At 47.1% G+C, this 17,896-nt stretch overlaps 1 protein-coding gene across 14 annotated transcripts in view; it reads right to left on the bottom strand.

Annotated features, from left to right (window-relative positions):
- The window catches only part of LPP (LIM domain containing preferred translocation partner in lipoma), a 792,938-nt gene that overhangs the window by 702,341 nt on the left and 72,701 nt on the right, over positions 1-17,896 (bottom strand). For 9 of the 14 annotated variants that reach the window (XM_075556195.1, XM_075556197.1, XM_075556200.1 and 6 more), the window contains one exon: positions 2,781-2,900. The exons of 3 other annotated variants lie outside the window; for them this stretch is intronic. The gene's annotated coding sequence lies outside the window, so the exon portion shown is untranslated. Of the gene's footprint in view, positions 1-2,780; positions 2,901-8,921; positions 9,045-17,896 lie in introns of all 14 variants that reach the window. 2 more of the 14 variants (XM_075556202.1, XM_075556201.1) reach the window with 1 other exon arrangement.

The raw sequence follows: 17,896 nt of genomic DNA, 5'->3' as shown, positions 1-17,896 counted from the left end.
ATGCCTCGGCATTCCGCCTTCTCCTGCCTGTAGCCATTGCTCGCAGGAAATCCTTTCTGGTTCACAATGGATCCTCATCCACAGAGGCCAGTTGGGTAATGTCCCTTGCACAGGCTGAAGCAAGAACTAATGGTGGACACTAGGGGAACTGTGCTAACCAAGAATATCCTTGACTGTCCGCACAGCAGCAAGTCCTGGCAACATTCAGACGCTCCCTTGCGAGGACGGTTCTATTCCCAGGGCGTGCTGCTAGGAAGCACAGGTGCCAGTTCCAGGTTCGATGTCTGACTCCCACGTGCCGGTTTTCATAGTCTTATCTCCTGGGCCTCAGTAACTGATACAACAAGACACAGTAATCCAAGCCTATGGAACATGGGAGGAGCCCTGGAGGCATAGAGCTGCTAACCACCAGGTCAGTAGTTCAAAACCACCAGGGGCTCCTTAAGTGAAAGACAGGACTTAGTTCACCCACTAAGAGTTACAGTTTTGATGGCAGTACAGTTGGTGTTAGTCTGATGCTATGGCAAAAAGACCCTCTTCTCCACCAGTGGGAGGGAGGATGCCTATATTCAACCATGAGATAAAACCTGTTGGGTCAGAGTTGGGCTACTAACTGCAAGGTCTGCAGTTCAAACCCACTAGCCACTCCTTGAGAGACAGATGAGGCTGTCTGCTCCAGAAACTATTTGAAGTCTTGGAAACCCTACATAGGGCCTCTGAGTCCAAAGGACTTCATGGCAATTGTATTTTGTTACTGTTGGTGCTTAAGGATGAAGGGTGGCGCAAGGACCAGGTCAGACAGAGCTGGAGCCCCATCCACCAGGGGCCTGAAGCAAAGTGGCTCAGGGAAACCCGGCACGTGTCAGAGCAGAGCGAGGGATTGCAGTGGATGAGAAGAAGATGGTCAAGCCTTTCTTCCAAGGCATCTCTGAGTGGATGTGAGTCACCAACCGTTCCGTCCGTAGCTGTGGACTGTGCCTGAAGCCCGCCTTCCATTCGGACATGCCAGTTCCCAATAGTGTGCTGTTTGCAAGATCACCACCTACTGCGTTCTGAATACCACACTGTGCTCAATGCAGTCGGAAGCTGCCAACGGGTTTCGGAGGGCAAAGTCACTGTTGGCTCATAAACAGCTATGGACAAGAAAAACTTTTAAGGCTTTGCAAATTCTCTCCTATTAAGAAAATCCTTCCCATCCTGTCATTTGTGTGTGTGTGTGTGTTTGCTTTTAGTTCAAATATAGGGCATGATATTTATCACACTTAATTTTGCCCACTCTGGCTCATAGTGATCCTATAGGGCAGAATAGACCTTTCTGTAAGGTTTCCAAAGCTGCAGATCTTTTCGGGTATATAAAGGATCTTCTCCCCCCCCCCCCACCCCACCCCACCCCAAGGTGTGTGGTGTGTGGGTTTGAACTGCTGACTCCGCAGTTAGCAGTCCAACCTAGAACCCATCACGCCACCGGGGCTGCTATCTGTAGAACAAAAATTCAGACCTTGTTGGAAATGTTCCCAGGTAACTCAAAAGGTCTAAGAGTTAAAGCAGTAGTTTGCAGCCTTTCGTTTTATGTAAATTCATAAGCCCCACAGGAAGTTGGTGATATTTTTAAAATATTAAATATATTTTGAAATATTTTATAATTTAAACCACAAGGGCAACTATTAGCTGGATAGCATTTCAAATGGAGTCACGTTTCATCCAGCACAAGGGAAGCTGCTCAGTTTTGAAAGGCACACCATGAAGATTGCCAAGCACGTTACTAATTCAATGGAAAAGGCTAACAACTAGGGCACCCTGGGGCTCGTCCTCAGGGTGGAAACCTCAGTCCTATCCGAAGTGGAAGCCTGACCCAGAATAATCCAGTTGTTCTCCTAGTTCTGCGTGTAGCCCAGGCTCTCCCACACCACTGGTTCTTCTCAGCAAACCCTTCTGTTAGAATATGACCTGGTCCCCGTGCACTGTCCAGAGCAGAGCTTCAAAATGCAAATGGAAGTTTATCTTATCTGGTTACCCGGCCTCTGCCTAGGGGCCTAGCCAGAATCAACTCAGATCCTAATGAATCCAGGAAACCCTTTACGACAAAGGCAATCCTCCTTTACCTTAACTTGCTGGTGCAGTGGTTTGGCATCAGGCTGATACCGAAAGGCCAACAGTCTAACCTGTGCAACCACAGAAACCTGAGAAAGCCATTTGTACTTGGTCCTATAGGATCGCTATGAGTAGAAATCGACTTGGCAACAGTGGAGCTAGGGTGGAAGATAGGGTGTTGTCAGCCCGTATCCATAAGGATGCTGTGAAATTAAATAAGAAGGCAGAGGGAGCAGCAATTTTCACAGGGGCAAGCAAAAGTCATGTAGGAATATTACTTCCTTTCCTTGCAAACACCCATAACACTGTTCACTGACATTTTCAATTTTTGGTGTTTAATTTCAAGAACATTTCGGTCCATGCCAAAGGAGAAAGAAGAAAGGAGTACACTTATTGGCAGACTCCAATCATCATTACTCCAAGTTTTCTTCCAATTTCTCTGCCTGCCACCTACCAAGAGCTGAGTCCTGCCTTTCCTTGCCCCACGGTTTATAAGCATTATTATCTCTTGTCCATTGCCAATGGGATCAACTCAACAAAAAGGGAAGGACATTCAGTTGACCCCTGTTCTCCATCCATCCGTGTGACTCCTCTCCACGCTTTCAACAGAAACTGCTCGATTCTGAAACCCACTACGACACGCTCCTTGATTTTAAAGATGCACATTTTCTTCTCTGCACCAGACTCACCAACGGAGGGGAGGTCCCCGACCCACAAGGAGTGCCCGTGGAAAGAAGAGGGAGCTTAGGCTGGGATTCGGAGGCCTGGTTCTGGTCTTCGCTGCTCTCCTTGGGCTTCAGGGTCCGCACCTGTAGCAAAGAGGAGATGGAAGGTGCTTATGAATTGAACGGTGCCCCCGTCCTCCCCCCAAAAATATGTCTTATAAACCCTCACCTCTAATCTCGAGGTCTGGGGTTAAGCCCTAACTCTCTGCCTATGGTTAGGAGCCCTGGGGGATAATGGTTGAGGTTCGATCAGCAGTTCAAAATCACCAGCCAATCCACGGTAGAAAAAGAAATTCATACAAGTTAACAGTTTGGGCAACTCGCAGGGGCTATAAGGTCACTAGTAGTGAGTGAGAGTGAGAGATGCCTGTTGGTTAACATGGGGTTTGGGGGTGATGTTACTGAAACGGAGCTGGTATACAGTGTGTCTTGAGTCAATAAGCAGGAGGAGAGATGCAAGCTCTCTGCAGACTACCCAGGAACCGAAGCTCCAAGAGACAAGCGCCTTCCTGCAGAGAAAGAAGACCAGCACCCTAACTCCAAACGTGTAGCCTCCGAAACGCTGAGAAAACAAGCTCCTACTTGTTAAAGCCTCCCAATGGTGGAAGCCGCACTAGACAACTAAGACAGAGGATGGTCATGAATCCCCAGGCACGTCAACGCTACAATTACCAGAGTTTATGAGCTCACTGACGAAGTCACAGCACGACTGACGCCAGGTCTGAAACCCACAATCGAATGGCTTCCCTATGTCCCTCCTAACCTCTCTCTGAGTTCCTGGCACTTACGGTTCACTGGTCTGTGCCAGGATGAAGGGGACAAAAATGCCAGTGACCCACCTCTCCTCAGCTCTCCCGCCAAAGCTGAACCACAGCAAAATAAAAGGAGCAAAGAAATATGAGTTTGATGACACATTTCTAACTCTGAAATCCAGGGATCTCTGAACTTCCATTTCCTCACCTGGAAAAAAAATGTGAGCAGGAGACAATGGGCTAGTCTCAGAGCTTCCAGACAAATGCTCCTTATGTTTTGTTTTATTAAGACAATTACTCTTAAGGATTCTACAACAATCTCTCAACAGACTGTTCTAAAATGTATCTTTTGTGGATGCAGAGGAAACCCACAGGCCAGAAGAACTACCATACTCATTCCCCATCTTTTTATTATACATACCAATGGACCAATCATCACAACAGGCGTGTTTTAGTGAGTTTTACGATTTAAGAAAGACCCACAGATGTGCAAAGTTAAGAAAGACCTTGAAAAATAACTCAGCTCAACCTTTCCAACAAAGAGAAAGAGAAACTGGGAGCCACGAGGGAGGTGACCACTCCAGGAGCCTGCCACGTGTGGTAGCAGCAGACCCAGTGAGCGCACACCGTGACACAGGAGGCCCTGAGGCCCACTGGGCAGACGGCTTTCTCTCGGTCACCTGGTCCGTTAGGAAGCAAAGCCAGGACATTCCGGCAACACTCTCCCTGAGTCTCCGAGCCAAAGTGACATCAGGCACCTGGAATACAATCCACAGGGAGCCGGCAAAGCATGAGCTTCCTGGGAGCCAGTGGTCTTGAAGGGCGACCCCGATTTAGAGCTCCTGCCTCAGCCACAGTCACTAGACTGAGAGAAGTTATTGGGAGGCACGCACTGGATCGGTCCACTGTAGACTCGCCTGGAAAACAGAAAGCCAGCCCACCACCCAAGCCCTATGAAAGAGAAGCTGCTCCTGGCCCACTGCGATGGAAACTGCACGTCTCTACACCATCTGACTTCCCAGATCATTTCAAAAGGCCTCCCCTTCCACCTCCGTCCTCCAGGGCTGGGTCTGCCTCACACCCCAGCGGGTACTAATGACAGTAGCCTCCCTTTTCGACAGCGAACTTTTCTTTTCCTATTTTTCCTCTTCTTCTTTCCATAAAGAGAACACGCAGCTCCACTAGAGAACCGCTGTGGGATGATTGAAGTTCTCATGCAAACAAACCATTAGCAGAGTTCAAATGCAATTTAAATTACCAGTTGTTAAAGTGCTCCTCAATTTCAGCAGCAAGTTTCCAAGGAGAATTACGTGCTATATACTATTTAATTGGTTGTTTTCTATTTTTTAACATCCATTTATCTTCTCTCCCCCCCCACCCTTATATTTCAGAAATGTCTATAAAAGCTTCCCTTTAAAAATTATACATTGTTGAATAGATTAAATCTAAGGATTGAAAAGTATCGGCGTAACAGCTGCAGGATTATACCGCTCAACAGAAATGGGAGATTTTGACACCAGGAAACAGGCAGGCGGCATTTTTAAATCTTGGGAGCCACCTACAAGTGCTTTCCCACTTTACAGGTCAAAATCTGACCTCTCTGCACCCCAACGCCCACAAAGGAGCAGTTGGCCCAATGTCTTCTCGCTGGTCCAGGATGGATGCACGCTGTAGGCTCTGGGCTTCACCTGCCTCTCCTCACCTCTGCAAGGTTGCCCACACATGGGAGAAGGAGGCAGGGGCATGGACATAGTCGAGAAAGTTGACTTCCCCGTGTTTTTCTGATTTGGGGTGACCCCCCTCCCAAGAAAACATGAAGTTCTCAGCACATACATTCCTGACCTCAAGGGTCTGTCTCCCCAGGAGCAAGAGAAGAAAATGCTGATGAATGAGGAGCTCACAATGAGGCATTTTATGAGCGGAGTCTTGGCAGGACAAGTCAAGAAACTCATCTAGATTCATTAAACAAGTTATGGGATATTAAGACTGCAGCTTTTTCCTGCTGCATCTGGCCTGAATTAGTGTCTGCCCCTAGAATGAGAGGCTCAGCAAAGTAAAGTCCGAACTTGACCTACCAGTCTGTTAGGGGGAAGGGAATCTAGAGGCGGACTGGCAGTGCAAATCGAACTTCAAGATGTCCATAGTGGCCTTGTGCTCAACTCCTCACTGGGATGGGGACCTTGATGACATTACTTAAGCTCTCTGAGTTCCAGCTTCCTTGTTTGCAAAACCAGGGCAATATCACGGACACCTCAGGGTGTAGATAATCATTCCCTGGGACTCCATACCCAACATGTACCGTGCAAGCCATGTGGGTTCAGAAATGCTCACCCACTTATCATCCAAAGTTACCGGAATTCCTTAAAGTGTGTGGTTCTGTGGTTCTAATGTATTTTCACCACAACAAATACTGAGAAACTATGTGCTTTCCCTCAATCTGCTAAATAGATACTGTCCTCTGATGGGGAATGCCTATTTGCTCTTTTGAAGGAAAATATATATGAACACATATAAGTATTTTCCTTCACAAACACATGTTCTGAAATTGCTAATCCCATGTATGGCCCACACAGTGATAAAAATCCCAATTTGATGCCTGTGCTAGCTACATAATCTGGTGTCAATTTGGGACTTGAGTGGACTGAGTGAAGGGGTGCAGTCTAGTCTGTCAATCACTGTATAGCCATGGAGGCCTCTGTGTGGGCATGGCCTTCCCTGAGGATTCTGGGAATTCCTGTTTTTCCTCCTCTGAGGAAAGAGACTCTCTCTCTCTCTCTCTCTCTCTCTGCTCACTCCTAGAGAGACACTCTACTGACAAGACACATGGCACTACACTGATAGACCCTGTGCCCTGAGAACTGGAGGAGCCATGTGGAGACCCCTGCCAGTGCTGAGATGCTTCTACCACCACTGGATCCACAAGACTTCCCACCCACTGGCCTGTGATCTTCCAACATTTGGCATCACTGTGTGTGTTTCGTGAGTCTAAAGAGGACTTTATACTTTGGTATCTGACATATGGGCTAGTATCAGACTTATACACATGAGTGTTTATGAATTTGTTTCTCTAATCTACCCGGATTATCACAATACCCAAACTGGGTGGCTCCATGTCAGGCTGCTAACCGGGAGGTCAGCAATTTGAAACCACCAGCCTCTCCTCGAGTGAGAGACAAGGGTTTCTACTCCCCTGATGAGTTACAGTCTCGGAAGTCCTGAGGGAGCCTCAAAATCGACTTGAGGGCAGTGAGTTCAGATTGGGTTTGGGGGGGTTAAGAAACATGTTCGCTGACTGTACCCTGAGGGGAAAAGAGTTTAGGTACCTGTCCAAAGTTTCATGGCTAGAAAGTGGTAAAATCAGCATTAGAACCCAGGTCTTCAAAACCAAGCTGTACCACACAGGTTTTATTATTTTGCAGTAGCAATTACAATATGGCCAGTTATTCCACTAAAGGTAAAAATATACCTTTAAAAATCATCTGCTATTTTTACATTTCAAGTAACTTTGGGATAAAAACAGAACCTGTATTTTTAAAGTTAAAAAAAAAAGTCACATTAGAAACAAGTAAATTCGTCCTAAATTCCACCTTGCTATTATGCTCTTAAAGGAGCACTGTCAGGTAAGTGGTGAGTTCCTGCTAATTCTCACCATTGGCGGTTCAAGACCACCGACCACTTTGTGTGAAAAAGATGAGGTTATCTGCTTCTATAAATATTTACAGCCTCAGGGAAAAAAAACACTTACAGCCTCTTGCAAACCCTATAGGGGTTGACATGAGTCAGAGTCAAAAAGATGGCAGGGGTTCCGGTTCTCTGAAGGGAAATAAAAGACAGAGATGCCCGACACTAAGCAAACATCTAGTGAGTAAGGGGGATATAAGCCTAAGAGAAAGGTTAGCAATGAAGTGACATCAGGCCAATTCAAAATAAAAAATCAAATGGCTGCACTCTCAACCAAGCTAATGGTGGGGAGCCTTAGCATGGCCTTCCGAATGCCACCCTGGTACACCTGCTAAGTAGCTCAGTGCCCTGTGCTCTGCACCCAATAGCGTGCACTACAACCATTACCTTGTACCTCCTGCTGACTGAGGTAGAGCGCATGGACCTCCCAAGTGTAGGTGCTGTGGGGAAGAGAGATAAGGGAGGCCCACCTTCTGCTCTCAAAGGGTCTCAGTCTCACAGGGGACACACTGGCATATACACCATGGACTGGAAATCTGGCAGAAACAAACAGAAGCACACCCAATGTCCTTGGGACAATCTTGAAGAGCTGTGCAGACAATGTGACATCTAAACCGCCCAAACACCCAGGAGGATTTGCACTTGGGAGAGGAAGAGAAGTCCTCCCAGGGAACACAATGTGCGCCAGCCCAGAGGAGGCAAGTTCAGGGTGTTCTCTGGGAAAGTGACTAATATGGGGAGGCCAGTGGCAGGGGACGTGGCGGGATGCGGTAGGGCATGAGCCGGAAAGGAATGCTGCGGCCAGGCCATGGAGGACGTCCCGTGGCAGGCTAAAACACTTGGACCTCGAGACTCTTAAGGGTGTTGCCTTTGGGAAATGAATGCAAAGGACTTTTAAATGGCAGGGTTGTCCCTTTAAGAAAAGAATTACCCTCCACAGCCTCTCAGCATAGCAAGGGTGAGACCTTCAAAAGGAGCACTTCCTCTGAAGGGAGCACCGTCTTTCCGGCACAACCAACAAGCGTGTGGCAGCCCCTAATGTACATGATCATTGGCCCTTTCCTGGAAGACCCAGGAAGGAAACTAAGTCTCCTGTTCCAACAAGACTGCCCTCTGCCTTCAGGGGACACCTAGAGCCGCTCAAGTGCTTGACTCAGAAGGCAGCCTGGACACAACTGCCCCCTCCTTCCTGTCACTCAAGAAGCAGGAGCCAGGGACCTAACAAGCATATCTAACGGGCACCCACAGCCCCAACTCGGAGTTCCAACCAAGCCTGGCAGAGCCAGACTGGGGGTTCTGAGTGGTGATGGGCCTGCAAGGATGCTGCTACTTAGGTTGTCTGGAATCCTCCCTTGTCTCAAAGAAGCTTTTTCAGCCAGCCCCACATGTTCAAGGCATAGTGAAGTCAGCACAGCCCTTTAAAGAGATCCCACCTCAAAACAAACACAACCATGAACAACGTAGGAGATGCTAAAGGCCATGAAGGAAGCACAGACGATCCCACTCCAAACTCTCATAACAACCAATGAGGTTGTGTGACTATTCAGACCCATTTTAGAGAAGAGGAAACTCAGGTTCCAACAGATTAACTGGTCACGTAGATTTAATGCCTGGAGGAATTGCAGTCGGAATTCAAACGCAGGTTCCATGCTGATGAACGTCACTCAGTTACCCTCCACTGACTGGCAGATAAGGGTACTGTGGTTCAGCTGAACAGACAGATCTTCTGGCGTGAAGATGCGGATGATGGGCGGGGCGTGATGACCAGGGACTACTCCATCCAAAAGGGAGGCATCTGTACAAAGGAGGAAGAGCGGTTTTACAGATGGAGAGGAGAGCTGTTATCACAGGCTGCCAGAATGACATGAGCTACAGCAAGAAAGGTTAGAAAATGCAGGGTATGCCTGGGAAGTGGCGAGGAATGTACTGAATGAAGGCTGTATGAGCAGTAGCATCAGGTAAGTTCAACAAAGATCCAGAACGGATGCCTGATTATGATGGAAACCAGGGAGGAGCGTTTTTACTACATGCCAGGAAGTGCCAAGACCTCCACCACCACTCACTTTTGGCAAGTTGATTTCGACCAACAGCCGCCCGGAGGACAGAGTAGGCAGTTCCACGGGATGGCCAAGACGGTGAAACTTACGGAAGGAAGTACCTGGTCCTTTTCATGTGAAGCAGCTAGCCAGTTTGAACTGCTGACCTGGTGGTTAGCAGTCCAATGCTTAACCCATTGTATCACCGGGGGCTTGCCATTCGTAAGTCCACGGAAAGTAATTTTTCAACAGCAGAATGTTAGCATGCCTCACGATATCTTAGGACACTGTGTTCTGGGTTCATCATCATAAAGATGGCCTCCCAGAGTATGGACGAGAATGAAAGATACTGGGTGCGACTGTCGATCCTTACAGACGAGGTTCTATGACTTTCGGGGTTAGGCATGTCTACCTATTTCATAGATCCAACCCTTCTTGAGAAGGGTCTTTATGGCTCATTAAGTCAATTCTAAGTCCTACCTGAAGCACAAACCCCAAACTAAACATGCAGCCTTTGAGTGGATTCTGATCCATGGTGACCCCATGTGTCAGAGAATTGAACTCTATAGGGTTTCCAGTGGTTGCTATTTGGGGAAGTAGTTCACTAGTCCTTTCTTTCCAGGCCCCCTGAGGGATTAGAACCTCTAACCTTACAGTTAGCAGCTACTGCATTAACTGCTTGCCCCACCTGGGGCTCCACTGGGAGAATAATGAAAGCAAGACCCAAACCAGCGGCCACTGAGTCGATTCTGAGTTCAAGCTCTTATATCTTTCATTGTAATATTTTACTTTGGCTTCTCGGGCTGCCCTGTGGGATGCTGTATTCAGTGCCTTGACTCCATATCTTCTATTTGCATCAGCCGCTCTGCAATGAAGGGCGAGTTTCAGAGTCTCTGCTGACATCCACTTGGATTTTTTCTTTCCTGCCTTTTATTTTTTTCATTTTATTGGGGACTCTTACAACTCTTATCACAATCCATCCATCCATCCATTGTGTCAAGCACATTTGTACATATGTTGCCATCATCATTCTCAAAACATTTGCTCTCCACTTGAGCCCCTGGTATCAGCTCCTCATTTTCCCCTCCCTCCCAGCTCTTCCCTCCCCCATGAACCCATGATAATTTAATAAATTATTATTATCTTGTCATATCTTACACCTTTTGGGTTCTTCATGAATGAGGGTCTTAATTCTTCCCACAGTTCATCAGGTCTCTGTCATTATTCAATGTGCCAAATCTGTTCTTGAGATGTTCTCAAACTCAGGGGGGATAGACTGAAGGTCGCAGTTTGGCTATCGTGTCTCATTTTCATTTTCTTCAGCGTTATCCTGCACTTACAGACAAGCAAATGGTGCTCTGCTCCAGTCAGCCCCTAGTCTGGTTTTACCGGCTGATGCTCAGCATCTACATCTTCTGCTCCCACAGATAAAGTCAATTTGGTTCTGTGTCGTGGGACATGCATGTGTATAGGTGCCCTCTGTGTTGCTGAAACAAAGGCATTTGCTATGAATAAGCCATTGGTTTTGGAAAGTGCTCTCACGCAATCTCCAGCTTTGCTTCCATCACCAGGTCCCTATTTCCCGACAACTGTTCCCTCCTCTGCTCCAACCTTCGCATTCCAATCCCTAATAGTTATCAATGCATCTTGATTGCATGCTTGATCAGTTCCTGACTGAAGTTGTTGGTAGAATCCCTCAACTTCTTCCTTACTAGCTTTTGTAATTGGTGCTTAAATTTATAAAATAGTCATATTGATGTGATTTCCTTGAAGGCAGGGAGATAGAATCTTATCACAAATAGCACTGTACTGCCTGATGGATTTTGCAATGTCCACTTGGACAATGAATACCACCATTCCTCTTCATTTCATTATTCCAGAAAGAGTAAATCATATGATTTTCTGATTCAAAATGGCCAAGACCAGTCCATTTCAGGTCACTAATACCCCTGATAATGATCTTTAGGTGTTCCATTTCTTTGTGAACACTTCCAGTCTTCCTAGATTCATCCTTCGCATATTCCAAATTCAGATCATTAGCAGACTTTCCCAGCTGTTCCTCCTTCCATTGAGTCATGCCCCATCTGCAAGTGAAGATCCCGAAGGGTCCACTTTCACAGGCTTTACATGTCACCTTTTGCTTCTTCACAAGTGAAACCACGCTCGCAGCCATGGTCAACTCAACTCCGAGAAATCAGCTCCCCCTCAGTCACATCGCAAGTGCCCTCAGAGCAGAGAGGCCCATCCTCCAGCACTATCTCAGACAATATTCTGCATCCATTCATTACGCCTTTACAATATGACAATGTTTCAAAGCTACGCATAGGTTTTCAGTGGCTCCTTCCTTCCGAGTGGGGAGCAGAGTCCTTCTGTGCTTAGTCTTCTTGCTGAAAGTGAGGAGGACTTTAAGAATTAGCTGATAAAGACCAAGCATTACTGTCTCCAGTATGGATTACTACTCAATATAAAGACCAGTCAGCGTGCAGGGTAGCACTGATGAAACAGACAACTTTCCTCTAGTTCTTCGGCCCCCCCCCCCGCCGCCCCCCTCAATATCATGATCCAATTCTACCTTACAGATCTGGCTAGACCAGAGGATGTACACTGATACAAGTAAGAGCTGGAAACACAGGGAATCCAGGATACATAAACCCCTCAGGACCAGTAATGAGAGTAGCAATACCAAGAGGGAAAGGGGAAGGTGGGGGAGCAAGGGGAACCAATCCCAATGATCTACATAGAACCCCCTCCCTGGGGGACGGAGAACAGAAAAGTGGGTAAACAGGGACATTGGACAGTGTAAGACATAAAAAATAATAATAATTTATAAAGTATCAAGGGTTCATAAGAGAAGGAGCGTGTAGGAGGGAGGGGGAAATGAGGAGCTGATACCAAGAGCTCAAGTACAAAAAAAATGTTTTGAGAATGATGATGGCAACAAATGTACAAATGTGCTTGACACAATGGATGAACGTAGGGATTGTGACAAGAGCTGTAAGCACCCCCAAGAAAACGGTTTAAATAAATAAATAAAACCAAATTCCTCACAACGGGACCCACAGGCAATGTTATGATAAATGGAGAAAATGTCGAAGTTGTCAAGAACTCAGTCTTGCTTAGATCCACAACCAACGCCCATGGAAGCAGCAGTCGAGAGGTCAAAAGACACGTTGAATTAGGTAAATCTGCTGCCCAAGACCTCTTTGGAGTACTGAAAAGCAAGGGTGTAACTTTAAGGACAGTAAGGTGTGCCTGACTCAAGCCATAGTATTTTCAAATGCCTCATAGGCATGTAAAAGTTGGACAATGAATAGAGAAAACAAGAATGGATGTCGTTGAAGTGTGGTGCTAGAGAAGATAATGAAAAGTGCTATGAGCTGCTGAAAGGACAAACTGATCTGTCTTGGAAAAAGTACAGCCAGAGAGCTCCTTGGAGGCAAGGATGGCAAGACTTCGCCTTGCATCCTCTGCACATGTTGTCAGGAGAGAACAGTCCCTGGAGAAGAACTGCATGTTTGGTAAAGTGCACGGGGCAGCAGAGAGGAAAACTCTTAAGGAGATGGACTGACACCATGACTGCAACAATGGTCTCAAGCATGGGACCACTTGTGAGGATGGGTCAGAAATGTTCCATTCTGTTGTACATCAAGTTGCTATGGGTCAAAAAAATTTGATAGCACCTAACAGCAATAACAACAACATACGAGGAAACAGAAAGTAGTACGCATTTTTCCCACCAGGTGAGCATCAAGCAAGTCACTCTGAGTTAGTGCACCCAGTGGCATCACCTGGAAGGTTCTCTCTGGTCACAGTGAATTTTTTCATAGAAGCATTTTCGCTCAAACCTCATCTTTTGTGATGGCTGATTTAAACGAACAGTATACAGCTGTGAAATTATGTTTCCTTTCCTGGAAAAATGCCGCAGAAATTGTTGTGATGTTGAATCCAGCTTACCAGGACAGTGCTATGGGAAAAACTCAAGTGTACCCGTGGTTTTCTCATTTCAAAAAAGGTGAAATGTCGAGTGATGACAAACCTCGAACCTGCTGTCCATCAACTTCCTGAGCGGATGAAAATGTCGATCTGTAGTGCATTTGGAGGTCATTTCACCAGGTCAGACTGTTACTCAAGCTTTCTATATAGAGTGTCTGAAAAGAGCGTAACGGTGTACAACAAAAAATGCCTGGTTTGTGGCAGACAGGCTACTGGTTTTGCCACTTCGGCAATGCACCTGCTCAAGCAGCCATCTCAGTGTGCCAGTCTTTGGCAAAAAAACAAAAACAAACATGCCTCTCTTTGCCTATGCACCTTACTCACTTGCCCCACATACCTTACTCACTCTGTGCAACTTCTTTTTGTTTCCACGAATGAAGAGGGACATGAAAGAGGTGAAGAAACAATGAGCGAGCTGCAGTCAGCCATCCAAACCAATGAGTTTGAAAAATGTTCCCAAGAATGGAATAGCAGATTTGACAAATATTTTAAGTGTAGTGGTGAGTACTTTGAAGGTGATAAGGTTCTTTGGGGGGCGGGGCGTATTTAAATACAACCTTTGGGAGGGGAAAGTTCTGGGTTTGTCAACCAAAGCTTACCTGATTGGCTCAAACAAGGGCTCTTGTATGCCTTATAGGTACCGCCAATTGATAAACAGAGCACAAAGCATTTCAAGACCTGCCCTTGATTCTTGCGTGCTCCGCTGAAGAAACCATGGAACCTTGAGCAAGCCACTTTCCTGTGATGAAGGCTCAGCCTAGTCAAACACCAGCTACTGAGCTAGTTCTCTAGTGAGAACTAACAGCTAATCTGTGAGATTGAGTCTCGGTGCTTCTACACCCTCGCTGGACATGTTTAGGACAGGCACTTCCCCAAAAAAGCCACCAAATCAACAAGAGTAGTCTATAAAACCTCCCCGACCGGCCTGATTGTCTGAATCAGGAGTTGTCAACAAATTTCCTTTTTTCCCTGTTGAAAATTGAGCTGTATTCCCCAGGCACATCATTACATCTTTTTGTGCCAAATTGTTTTCATATTTTAAATGACCCAGTAATCCCACTTTGGGCAATATACATAAGGGAATAATCCAAAAGGGGGGGGGGGAGGCAATTTGTTCGGAGATGTTATTCATGGCGCTATTTCTAGCTCTTTATATAGCCCTCTATTATAGCACTTATCTCACTGTGCTGTAATTACCCACTCCCCTTCCATACACCTCCAAATTATCTTTGAATCAATCCCCAGCACCTAGGACAATGCCTGGCATACAGTAAGAACTCAATAAATGTCTGTTGACTAAATGAATGGGTAATATGGAGAATTTTCTAAAAGAAACTCCAGTGAGCAAAAACAACGCATTGTTTTTCAGAGAAAGTGATAAATAGAATTTTTTTTAAACTGATCATTTTAGAGAGCAAACTTGGAGGAATGGTGTAAAGAAGCTTCCAAAGGCTTTGTCGGATTATTTAGTTAAGGTCTCTGGGTTCCTCTGTGGAGAGATTGGCTGTCATGTGCCAAAGATCATCGCTGCCTACGTGGTAGCTGGAGCACTGGGCTCAGTCCAGGAGCTGGCATTGCCAAACTGACTGAGCTACTAAGCTGGTCTCTGATGGAGCCACTGGAATTCTTGGCCCTTGGAGACCCGTTTCTCTGTTGAAAAATTGAGGCCTTGCAGCAAAACCAAGCTCAATCCATTAAAAGAAAATCGCAGGAGACAAACAAGGGCCTGGACAAGAGTTCAAGGTCAATGAAAGAAGGGGAGGAGGTGCTCTTGGACTGAGGCGGGGGCACCCCCACAATGACCCAGGTTGCACAGGGCTGGAAGCCTCCTCACCAGGGAGTACAGAGGAGGCAGAAATTCCTGCAAGAACAGAAGACACATCCAGGAAAAATAAATATGTTCAAAACGGCCCATAAAGTCAACATGGCTCTATCTTTGGTGGGAAAGAATGCGCTGTGAAAATACCCAGCGAAACCAAAGGAAGCAGCATGTTCTGTGGGGCTTATTTTGGGGTGTTCCAGCAGCTCTCTGTCAGGAAGTCAGAGGCAGGAAACCACGGTCCTCCATTCCCGGGCCATGAGCTCAAGGTCAGAAGCCAAGGAGGGTTGCGCACATAGGCCTCAGCCCAGCAAGGCCAGCTGTGTGTCTGTGCACCACCACCGCAGAGGGCCCTCTCCCTCGGGAGGGCCAGGAGGCCGCCACTCAGCTTTAAATCTGTCTGACAGGGGACAAAAATCAGGCTGTCCTGTCTACAATCCCTCCTAAACGTGAACAGAAACCCCTCGCTTCTCGCTAGCTCCACGGCTAGTGTCCTAATCAAACTTGCCAGCATCTCCCTCCGGGTTCCCTGCAGGTGTCCCCCCCACCTCCCTGCTCAGGGACCTTCCCAGCTTCTCCTCTGCCCCCTCTGTGACCCACCTCCTCACAGAGCTGCCAGAATGGCACTCACCCGCCGAGACTCAGAGAAGCTTCCCTGTGCCACGTCTAGATCTCAGTGGAAACCCTCCCTCTCGCTAGCATACTGATCCCCAGAGATAGCAAGCAGTGCCAGCCTCCGGTCCTCCCGTGCCCTGCAGCCAAGGCTTCCCTACCACCTTGCCTGCCTTCCCTTCTTCAAACACCAACACACACCAACACACTCCCAACACACCAACACACTCAAACACCAACACACTTCCACTCCATGGTCTTGCCCATGGCAGTTCCTCTGCCTAGACCGCTCTTCCTCTTGATGCTTCCCAGTTGGCTCCTTGTCGCTCAGATCTCAGTCACCGTCACACTGCCCTAGTGGGATCCTCCTCTATTCCTTCTCCTGCCGGCAGAGTGATGTGCTTGCTCACTTATCATCTGCCTCCTCCACACATCCCTCCTAGAACATAAACTCCAAGGGATCATTGTCTTTGTGTGTCTTATTCTTCGAGATAATCCCAGTGCTGGAACAGAGCCCAGAACAGTCTGAGACGCATAGTGGAAACCCAATAAGGAGCTCACAAAATTAGATGCATATGCACTGCAGATGAAAGCCATGGACCTCTGATGCTGACGCTCAAGAGGGCAAGGCTTGGGGTTACTGTTCCCACTTCTCTTGGTCTTACAGTCCTCGTGGGGAAGCAGGAACAGCAGCACCTGCCCTGTGGGGCACTGGGGAGAACTAAAGCAGATGTGGCCGGCTTAGTGCAGTACACGGCACACAACAAACGGCCACAGCCATTAGCAGCAGAGCCCCTGGGTGATGGCAATGGTTAACACTCTTAGCTACTGATGGGAAGCTTGGGTGTTTGAGTCCACCCAGAAGTGTCTCAGAAAAAGGCCTGGCAATTGACGTACCAAAAAGACCAGCCATTGAAAGCCTGATGGTGCACCTTTCTACTCTGACATACAAACACACCGAAAGTCAGAATCAACTCAACATCCACTGGGAATCTGCCCCCCCACCCCACCCGCCTCCGATTGGTCTTGCCCTGGAAACGCACGTCCCAGTCGAGAACGCAGAGCAGTGTCTCACATATATCACACTCATATCCAGCCAGGTCACTGGTTCCTTCAACATAACTACATTAAAAATGTTGTGCTGGCTGCCATCAAGTCAATTCTGACTCACGGTGACCTGTGTGTACACAGTAGAACATGCTCCACGGAATTTTTCAGGCAGTGAGGGTTAGATTGCAAACCACTAGGTTAGTGGTTCAAAAGCACCGGCCACTTTGCAGTAGAAAGATGAGGCTGTCTGCTCCCAAAGCAATAAGTAGACGCAGAACCCCATATTAAGGGCTCTAAGGAAGAGGCACGGAGTCGATGGCCGTGGGCTGGTTTCTGTTTGTTCCCCTTCCGAAAACAGATTATCAGACCTTCATTCTGAGGTGCCTGAAGATGTGTTTGAACCATAGAGTCCAGCCTTTAACCATCTGCACCCCAAGATTCTGCCAATCATAAAAACACAGGGCTTCATTGCATTTATTGATCCATATTCTGCCTTATTCCTTATTGAGAAACACCTTGTCCTCAGTCTGAAATGGCAGAAGTTTGCAGGTATTTCAACATTTTATTTCAGTGTGAGAAAAAGAGATGAAGACAAGGGAGTCATGGCAGAATAAAACAAAGAGTGCCCATCCCATGCCCTTTGCTAGAAGTTTCGCTCTGACCTTCCCAGAGCTCTTTGTCTGAACAGGTTGTCTGAGAGGGCTTCAAAATGTTCCTAGAAACTATTGTGGAATTTTTTCCAGGAACTTTTAAAAGTCCTTCCTATATACCTTGTCTGAAAGTGAACTAACTTTAAAAGGAGTGACCCCACCCAGCTGTGGGACACCTGGGTGGGCTGTAACAAGGCATGCTCTTGGTCGCTGTCGAATGCTGCAGGACATCAAAGCACACACGTGTGTGTGTGTGTGTGTGTGTGTGTGTTTATGTGTTCAGAATTAGGGCTCCCCTCTGAATGGGACCCATACTCTAGACTTCTCACAGTTTCAAGAACAGCAGTGAGGCTTAGGTGGACAGTCTGCTCAATTTCTCTCCAGGCCCCTGCAAGACTCCCACAGCCACAGGTAAAACTGAGATCAGGTTCTCCCTAGGGCAGCCCCACTTGTTGGACAAGCAAGCATCCTTTCTCAAGAAAGAAAG

The sequence above is a fragment of the Tenrec ecaudatus genome, chromosome 8 (genome assembly GCF_050624435.1).
Source record: "Tenrec ecaudatus isolate mTenEca1 chromosome 8, mTenEca1.hap1, whole genome shotgun sequence".
Lineage (NCBI taxonomy): Eukaryota > Metazoa > Chordata > Mammalia > Afrosoricida > Tenrecidae > Tenrec > Tenrec ecaudatus.
The sequence above is the reverse complement of the archived record's forward strand: the minus strand, read 5'-3'. Positions and strand labels throughout refer to the sequence as shown.